Source organism: Schistocerca serialis, chromosome 2 (assembly GCF_023864345.2).
Source record: "Schistocerca serialis cubense isolate TAMUIC-IGC-003099 chromosome 2, iqSchSeri2.2, whole genome shotgun sequence".
Lineage (NCBI taxonomy): Eukaryota > Metazoa > Arthropoda > Insecta > Orthoptera > Acrididae > Schistocerca > Schistocerca serialis.
The window spans coordinates 479,290,916-479,301,470 of NC_064639.1; positions in this window are offsets into that span (position 1 = coordinate 479,290,916).

The following is a 10,555-nucleotide window of genomic DNA, read 5'->3' on the forward strand; positions in this document are numbered from 1 at the left end:
TAATGTTCTACCCCAGTGTTGCTACAGAAAATAAATGTTTTCTTGCTAAAGTACGTAAAAAAGACGCTCCCCAATGCGAGAAGGTTAAGAATAAGTGAAGAAAATTTCATTGTAATAATATAACGAAAGGAACATTTTATCCACAGCGATGATTAAAGCTGCTCGAAAATTTTGTAGAATAACACTAATCAAGTCCAATCTTTTACATAATAATATATCAGGTTTCATGAACGCCAACATAGCAACTGTAAAGAGCATTAAGTGGTTCATTTCATTTCAAAAAGGTATAGAAATTTGTAACGTAATTGTTTAAAGTAAAATTTGATTTCGAGGAAAACTTGAATATTTACTAATGTAAATGGTTTAATAAGTATTGTCCTTTTTTTTTGCAAAACGTTAAAATGTGGAATTATATACGAAAAAATTTTTTCTGAAGAAAAAGGGAAATTTTGTAAATCAATTTTATTATTCGCTATCAAGTTCAAGCCTTTGAAGTCTGATGTAACATCGTAAAAACTGTAATGTATTTTTGATATTTCGTTCATCTGAAAAAAATGTAAGTTGGTACAATTTTCATTAAAAACCCTGTAGTTAAATTTGTCGGTTCCGTTAAAGAATTCAGTAATAACATTGCTGCTATAGGGACCTTAAATGCTCTTAAAAGTAATTTTAGGTTCGTAGGGAGTTTGTAACGCAGCAAGTTATTACGAGATAACACTCGTTGCAGCAAGGCATGCAACGGTCTAGTAAGGTGACTGCAGGATGGCTATGATTTCTTTTTTTTTTCACTCTGCTCACAGCACAGCTGACGCTGCCTGCCGTGAGAACTGCATAGTGTACATTCTGTCGATACAAAGGTTCATACCCTCAACGAATCTAAATAATCTATGTTAGTTATTATCCGATTTTGTTCAAATTTTGTACACAGCCTTTTGTTATTAATGGAATGATGCTGTCAAAATTTCAGATTTTTATTTATTATAGTTTCGGGCATAACGAGAATTCCCTAAAAGTCTTAAAACCTACGCTAGATTTTCAAAACCAACTTAGGAACTATAACATATTCAATTTCATTATCATTTGAAGCTATTACAAAATTGTCTGTGCGTAAAAATCAATTAATTAGAATTTTCTTTTTAAAACTTTAGTCACTTTGTATTACAAAATACAAAAATCGTTCAAAATTATTAGTTGATTATCATTTGTTATGTGAGTGCGTGAGAATGATTGAGAGAGTGTATGTGGCACATGCGTTAAAATTTAACATTTCATTTTACGTAAAACCTCGTACAAACGAACTTCGGGAAAGTTATGTTGCAGCCATGATTCAGGTGACGTATGTCTGTGTGAGCACGCTTGTGTATGAAAGCAGCAGAATGGAAGTTAGAGGTAGAATAAGTTTATTTATCAATTTGAAGAATATTTCACACTTTGCTTATTTTGATTAAACATAATACAAGAAACTGAAGTTTTGGTGACATTAGCTACTATTAAATTAGTGATTGGATAAGGCAATATTTGCCGCGAGAATGACCAGGAAGGAACGTTCTAATTGTCCGTTTAGATCAACAGCCAATCAGAATTAAGCTGTTCCCGCGTGAATAGAGGGGTGAGCAGAGAGGAGAGTACCTCAAGGGAGTCGCTTGCTAGCTGGCCTTTGGATAATGCGATGTTAGATCGCTCCTTAAAAATACACTGTAGGATGAGGAAATAGTGAGCTAATTTTGATTCAAACATATCGTGACTGAAGCGACTGGAGTTACGAATATTTTAATGAAAGTTTGGTGTTTCTAAGTTAAATAGTTTGAGAGATGCGGAGTGTGCACTTTCTGATCATGGTAACAACTCCGCATGGCGTGTTTCATGCTCTGTACGGAATGTTTTGGCGAACCACTGAAACGAACGAATGTTTAACTCGCGAGTAATTGTGACTGGTAGAACGTCAAAATTAGTCAGGTCGGACTTGCTACAATTCTGGCTGCTTTTTCGAGTGAATATTTGTTAACAGGCAGCGAACTTTCAATGATAACGTTTCACCATATTAAATACCGACTTGATAGTCATTTCAAGTCTTTCAATGTAAATAAAAAACAGAGTTAATCTAATTTTAAACGCATTTCTGCAAGTAGACTGAATATACTGAACGCCCGATTTTTTTAATCATGAACTTTCAGGAACTGACTTTCAACTAGAGTTACGCGGTCTCTGTGTGGTAGGTATTAGGCAGTAGTTTCATCAACACTGCTTTACACTGTCTAGCACTTGTTTGCTACCATAGAATGAAGCGACATTGGCAAGAATCGTATCGAGGTAGGTGGACTGAAAGATAGTGTTAACAACACAGGCGATCGACCCCACTCCACCGCATCGGATCTGGATAAACTGAAAGAACCAGAGGTCGTAGAGAGTTTCAGAGAGAGCATTAGGAAACGATTGACAAGAACAAGGGAAAGAAATACAGTAGAAGAATTATGGATAGCTTTGAGAGATGAAATAGTGAAGGCAGCAGAGGATCAAGTAGTTAAAAAGACGAGGGCTGGTAGAAATCCTTAGGTAACAGAAGAGAAATTGAATTTAATAGATTAAAGGAGAAAATATAAAAATGCAGTAAATGAAGCAGGCAAAGAGGAACACAAACGTCTCAAAAATGAGATCGGCAGGAAGTGCAAAATGGTTAAGCAGGGATGGCTAGAGGACAAATGTAAGGATGCAGAGGCATGTATCACTAGGTGAAACACAGATACTGCCTGCAGGAAAATTAAAGAGACCTTTGGAGAAAAGAGAACCACTTGTGTGAATATCAAGAGTTCTGATGGAAAACCAATTCTGAGCTAAGAAGGGAAAGCAGAAAAGTGGGAGGAGTATATGCAGGGTCTGTACTAGGGCGATGTACTCAAGGTCAATATTATGGATATGGAAGAGGACATAGATGAAGCTGAAATGGGAGATATGACACTGTGTGAAGAATTTGACAGACCACTGAGAGACCTAAGTCAAAACAAGGCCCTGGGAGTAGACAACATTCCATTAGAGCTACTAGTAGTCTTGGGAGAGCCAGCTCTGACAAAACTCTTGTCATATGGTGAGCAAGATCTATGAGACAGGCGAAATATGTACAGAATTCAAGGAGAATATAATAATTCCAATCCCAAATAAAGAAGGTGTTGACAGATGTGAAAATTACCGAACTATCAGTTTAGTAAGTCACGGCTGTCAAATACTGACACGAATTCTTTACAGATGAATGGAAAAACTGGTAGTACTCAACCTTGGGAAAGGTCGAACACGTGGGGCAGTACTGACCCTACGGCTTATCATAGAAGATAGATTAAGGAAAGGCAAACCTACGTTTCTAGCACCTGTAGACTTAGAGAAAGCTTTTGATAATGTTGACTGGAATACTCTCTTTCAAATTCTGAAGGTGGCAGGGGTCAAATACAGGGAGCAAAACGCTATTTACAGTTTGTACAGAAACCAATGGCAGTTACAAGAGGTGAGGGCATGAAAGGGCAGCAGTGATTGGGAAGGGAGTGAGACAGCGTTGTAGCCTTTCCCCGATGATATTCTATCTATATATTGAGCAAGCAGTAAATGAAATAAAAGAAAAATTTGGAGTAGGAATGAAAATCCGTGGAGAAGAAATAAACACGTTTAGGTTTGCCGATGACATTGTAATTCTGTCAGAGACAGGAAAAACCTGGAAGAGCAGCTGAACGGAATGGACAGTGTCTTGAAAGGAAGACATAAGATGAACATCAACAGAAGCAAAACGAGGATAATGGAATGTAGTCGAATTAAATCGGGTGCTGCTGAGGGAATTAGATTAGGAAATGAGATGCTTAAAGTAGTAAATGAGTTTTGCTATTGGGGGAGCAAAATAACTGATGATGGTCGAAGTAGAGAGGATATAAAATGTAGACTGGTAATGGCAAGGAAAGCGTTTCTGAAGGAGAGAAATTTGTTAATATCGAGTATAGATTTAAGTGACAGGAAGTCTTTTGTGAAAGTATTTGTATGGAGTGTAGCCATGTATGGATGTGAAACAAGGAGATAAATAGTTTAGAAAAGAAGAGAATAGAAGCTTTCAAAATTTGGTGCTACAGAAGAATGCTGAAGATTAGATGGATAGATCATGTAATTAATGAGGACGTACTGAATAGAACTGGGGAGAATAGGAATTTTTGGCACAACTTGACTAGAAGAAGGGATCAGTTGGTAGCACATGTTCTGAGGCATCAAGGGATCACAAAGTTCGTTTTGGAGGGCAGTGTGGAGGGTAAAAATCGTAGAGGGAGACCAAGAGATGAATACACGAAGCAGATTCAGAAGGATGTAGGGTGCAGTAGTTACTTGGACATGAAGAAGCCTGCACAGGATAGAGTAGCATGGCGAGTTGCATCAAATCAGTCTCTGGACTAAAAACCACACCATCAACATGATTTCCCCTAGTTAACATTTATAGTGAAGACGAGGGGGATTAGAATGTCCTTGGTTCTTTAGTGTCAGTGCAGGCAAGCAGAGAAGGATCTCTCACAGGAATGGTGATCCGATAAAGTAGCAAGTTGATTTGAACTCTTTCAAACAAGTTTATTTGTCATTGGACATATTTATGTGTGAGTTAGCTTACCAACATACCTATTAAGACACATTCATCGGCCAAAACCGCTTTCACTGTGATTCTGTCCTAATACACAAGGGCTTCCTACTATCAAGAACAAGAGTCACCTGGCTTCTTTTTCTAATCACTATTAAAGGCACTACACTTAGTGCCTTACTTACAGACAAGTGCATCCATTGCCACTTGTTCTGCTGTCTAATGAATCAGTGGCCAGGTGAACTAACTATTAATTCAATAGCCTCTTGGCCTTCTTATTACTCACACGAGTAAAGTACTGTTCAGCTACTTGCTACTACTAGCAGATGAAATCCGCTATACTATTTGAGACAGAGACAGTGTGTCAACACTGTTGACATTACTTGGTTACGACACATTAGTCAGTGGGAAATGGCTATAAATTCATAAGTATGTCTTAACACATTCCATTTAGTTTTTTCATGACAAGCATTTATATGTGTTGAAAAAGCATATAATGGAAAGGATAGTCGCTACTCACCATATAGCAGAGATGCTGAGTCGCAGATAGACACTACAAAAAGAGTGTCGGCTTTCAGCCAGCAAGGCCTTCTTTGTAATTTCGAAGAAGGCCTTGTTGGAGGAAAGCTCACTTTCCTATAGTATTTCAGTTGTGCCTATCAGCTGCGCAGCATCTCCACTGAGATGCAACTACCCTTTTCATAATATTGTTAGATTCCATCCTAGATTTTCTATTGTCTGATTTTGTTGAAGAAACACATGTCTAATCGAAAAATATGGGTTATATTCTATCATAAAAACCCTAGCCCTAGATATTAATGTTTCCTAACATTGCTCATTCAGTTGAAGGATTTTACAAATTAACTTTGGAGTTCAGTTAGGGGCTGACTCTCATTATGATGACACTGCTATTGAAATGACTTTGATTATTACTTTCATTTTTAATGCTTTAAGTAGAACTCATTTCAAAACTGTCTGTTGTCTACAAGAACATTCCAATATAGGCTCTCTCACAAGTGAGGGAATGTGTAGTGTTTTTGGCTTTAGGAGGCATAATATTCAACATTAACCAGCAATTTGTAATTGAGAATGAATTTATTATCTGATGTTTGACAGAAGTGTGGAGTGAGCTGCGGTCAGCAGATGTTCCAATGAGTACCCATTCCCATGGGAAATGGCCCCAGCTTAATAGTCGCTGTGTAATTCGATTTGTAACTGCGATTTATACAATACAGATATTGTACCAGGATTATAAGTTTCATATATTTTATTGAATTTATGTATTACTTTGTAGGTGTACGTTTTACACATCTCACCTTAACTGTTTATAGCGTTATCTGTTGAGAGTATAATTTAAAATGTCATTGTCATCAAAGTTAACATTGGGTACTCATTTATTAGTATAGCGAGCCTTGGTCAGACCTCACAGAAATTTTATTTAACCTCATCTCGGAAACAACGGAGTTGCAAACTAAGTGCTACTTCTGTGCCGGGACAAAAACATCTTACGAAGATGCTAGGTAGGTGAACAATTGCAGAATCCAGTGTCATGTACTGATGTGGCATAATACGAACAGTCCCGTCATACAGCTTGCATCTCCAGTACAAATGTATAAAATTATGTGCAGTCTATGATAACACGAAGGAGGGCATAAGAAAAGTGCGTTTTGCACTGAACACTGACTGATATCACATTCAATTGCAAGTTTATATGTGTCTAGTCAGGATCATAACCCTCTGCTCATCTATTTCCACTATTGGAAGATATCTTATGCCTGTTTCATCCGTTAACGGTTGCCACTTTTCAAATCTCTTTACCGTCCTTCCTCTTAAATCTCCCCATATCTTCCCTAGTGTTATCTTATTTGACCAGAAGGTCAGCAATCGTCTTCTCTTGTTGCTCTAACTTCCTATACCTATGGCAGATGCTGCAAAACCTCTGAAGAGCCTATATTTACTTCACAAATTAGCAACCCCACCCAATACAATATGACGCCACAGCCTGCGATTAACAATTCAAGGAAACTTAAGCACTTTACACTCATGATAGAAGACAATTTTGAGAAAATAAGTTACTGAGAACGAATGAAACTTTTACAAAATTTAAGCCTGTAGACATCTGTAGTTAAACTAGCCACCTGTTCAATTTGTTAAACCAGATAAATATCTTGGTAGATTAAAACTTGGTACTAGATCGAGACATAAACTCAGGATCTTTGCCTTTTGCAGGCATTTGCTCTGCCAACTGAGATACCCAAGAACGACTCACGCCCCGTCCTCACAGCTTTACTTCTGCTTCTGTGAAGATAGGAGTCAAGTTACTGCAAATCTTTATGTGATCTGTAGGTGAAGTTTAGCAGCGTCTAGATAAGATCTCTTATGATCGACAGCTGTGTTGGGGTGCCATTTTCTGCAGTATTTCAAGAATCATTATATGATCTGTAGTTGAAGTTTAGCAGTGTTGAGGCGAGTTTTTTTACTATCGATAGATGTGTTGCAGTGCCAATTTCTTCAGTGTTTCACGATCTTTGTCGTGTCTATTGGATCTTATTTGATTTGTAGTTATGCATATAAATGTTGATAGCTGTATAATGACCTAGACCATGCCTCAAAGTGAACGCACATGCGCAGGGGAAAATTGAGCATTTTCCAACAGGATAACACTTACATATCCCAAAAACGATGAAATAAGGTCTGTAGCATTGTAATTACATAATTAGGGAATGTAGTTGCTGGAAAGGTTAATACTTTCACATTCCTGAGCTTTTGCCACCAATTTCGAGCGGTATTAGAAACTTCTTCCAACAGGATAACACCTGTAATACCCAATATAGAGTAATTAAAGATACCCTACATCTTTTCACACCGGCAGCTCAGTACAGATTGAGATTTTCCTGCCAGTTCCCAGGTGAGTGAGTGCAGGGGAGGGTTCAGAGGGAGATTGGTCTTGGTCTTGGTTTAGCTGTGGTTGTTCTTTTACGTTTCCACTTCACAATCATGTCATCAGCAGTAGATACGGGCAGCTTTGGAGGGGTTGAACTATAATTGATGGATTTTTTACTCAAGCAACATCCAGTAACCAGCAAATAGTCCACTTCTGAAGTCACTGAGCTCTTCTGACTGACTCATTCTGCCTTTACTGATTCTATACTGGCAATATAATCCTACCGGTCTCCTTTTATAAAGGCAGGTTCATCTCTTGTGGCATCTGGTGGTCAATTCGACATTACTTAGGGCTGTCTGGATGCTTTTGATCAGAGAGGGTATCGGTACGAGATCACAAAAGTCACTCATCTCTCCTTGCACAAAATTGCAAATTGAATGACAGACTGAGGGTAAGTTAGAACCCTGTCTTTTTCCCTTCTCCAATGATACCTCCGTTTCCAAGCCTTTCAGTTTTACAACTGCAGTCTGGTTTCTATATTTTGTCCCTGACGAAATTCCAGATAGGTATTCCAATTAATGTTGTTAAAAACTATTTATGTATGTGTGAACGCTATAAATGTTGATTTTTCTTTTTCTGACCATACCTCACGCGTTTCTACATTACCATGGAGCACAAACCTATCTTCGCCCAGCTCATCTAATGTCACTTGCACAATTCTTCTGTAGATAATCCAAGTTAGTGTTTTGTAACTATGGTCTACTACACAGATATTTCAGTATTACTCATGCTGTCTTTCAGATGTCTTATTAATGTCTGAAAGTACAGGGTGATCAGTCCTTAACAGAACCACCTGGTGGGGATATGATATCAGGGAATAATTTTCGTGGTAGTAGGGCAGTGATCGTTGAGCTTTTCTGCTCAAGAGCCAATACTGACATTGTGGGACATACCAAGTTATTATTAACTCGTAACCTAAATAAATTACTATCTTATGAGCCTACAACAGACTAGCTGTAGTAAGGGTGCGATAAGTTGGCCTCAAGTACTAATCGTTAAAATTCGGCACAATTTGGAATATTTCATGTTGATGTTCTCTGTTTCAGATTGCTGCCACCCTCTGACCCCATAGATGTGACACTGTATATGCCTGACAAAGTATTGTTGCATTGTCTGTGAGAATAGATGATTAATTGATGAATAATAGCAAATGTATTTATATTTAAAAGCATTACGAGAGAAATTCATGAATGTTTACAAAATGTTTTGAATGTCACTTTTCTTCTACTCCTTGCATTGCGTTACAACAGCCTTAATTTAATTTAATTTTCCATGCTACACAGATGTACCACATTTGAAGATGACTGTCTTTGTAGCGTGCATTCACAAATCCATGTCTGAAGTTTACCTGTATACTATAGTATTAGACCATGATACACAATTGATTAACTTATGAAACCTATCAGGGTGTACAGTGCAGAAACCAATAAGTAAAAGAGTAAGAGTGGTCAACCCGGTATCTATAGAGCACTTCAGAGAACGTTTTAGAAATGTTAACTGGGGAGATGTATATAAAGAGCCAAGTGCTAATGATAAATGCAACATATTTCTTGATGAATTTATATCTCTTTCTGAACAATGTTGCCCCCAAAAAATTACTAAATGTAACACCAAACAGTTTTCAAAGAAACCTTGGATTACTAGAGGTGTTAAAGTGTCTTCAGAAAGGAAAATAAAATTGTATGAGACAGCAAGAATTAGTAAAGATCCAATTGTATGAGACAGCAAGAATTAGTAAAGATCCAGAAGTAATTTTACACTATAAAAATTATTGTAACGTACTGAGAAAAGTTGTCAGAAAATCAAAAAAATATGTATATTAGAGATGAAATTAACAATGCTGCCAATAAAATAAAATCAATAGAGAATGTTCTTAGAAGAGAGACAGGAAAAGTAACCACTGGGATAGGTAGTATTACTATCAAAGAGAATGAGACCATTTTAAGCAACAGTATACAAGTAGCTAATGTATTCAACAACCATTTCTTAGGTGTAGGTGAAAAAATTTATGAGAATTGTTCAAAAGAAAAATCCAGGTAATACAGGGAAGAGCCAGTTTTCTGAAATCCTTGTCAGATTAATTTTCATCTAACAACCCTTGTGAAACAAAGAAAATCTTCAAATCTTTGAAAAATAAATGTTCCGTTGGAGCAGATGACATTTCTAATATGATATTAAGACAATGTGAAGCAGTTACAGCTGATGTTCTGAGTCATATCTGTAATGCATCACTAACTCAAGGTATTTTCCCAGACAGGTTAAAATATGCCATTGTCAAGCCTCTCTACAAAAAAGGGGACACTACAGATGTCAATAATTACTATCCTTGCTTACAGCATTTTCAAAAATCGTTGAGAAGCTAATGTACTTAAGACTGGTTAGACATCTCAACAGTAATGGGATACTTAGTAAATCACAGTCTGGCTTTCAAAAATGCTGTTCTACTGATACAGCAGTATACAATTTCACTGCCCATATAATAGAGTCTTTAAATAGTAAAGTGTCACCAATAGGAATTTTCTATGCATTATACAAAGCATTTGATTGTATGAACCATCACATTATGTTACAGAAATTACAATTCTGTGGTTCAAGTGATATCTACAGAACAGGAAAAAAAAAAAATTCTTTATACGGTTTAAGTGATTTAAGGAAATTTTCCAGCTCACCTAACTGGGGTGAAATTACACTAGGGTTCGATCGTGGGTCCCCTTCTGTTCTTGATATGTGTGAACGACCTCCCTTCTTATCTGAAACAAGAAGCTAAACTGACACTGTTTGTTGATGATACAAACATCATTATTAATACAGCAGAAGGAAATCCAATAGAAATTGATATAAATATGGTCTTTGGAAAATTTACTGATTGGTTTTCTGTGAATGGGCTTGCTCTGAACTTTGAAAGAATGCAGTACATCCAGTTTTCTACTGCAAGGAGTACAGTTCCTTCAATATGACACATCAACAGACGTCAGTAGCCAGGGTAGATCATACAAAGTTTTTGGGTGTACATGTAG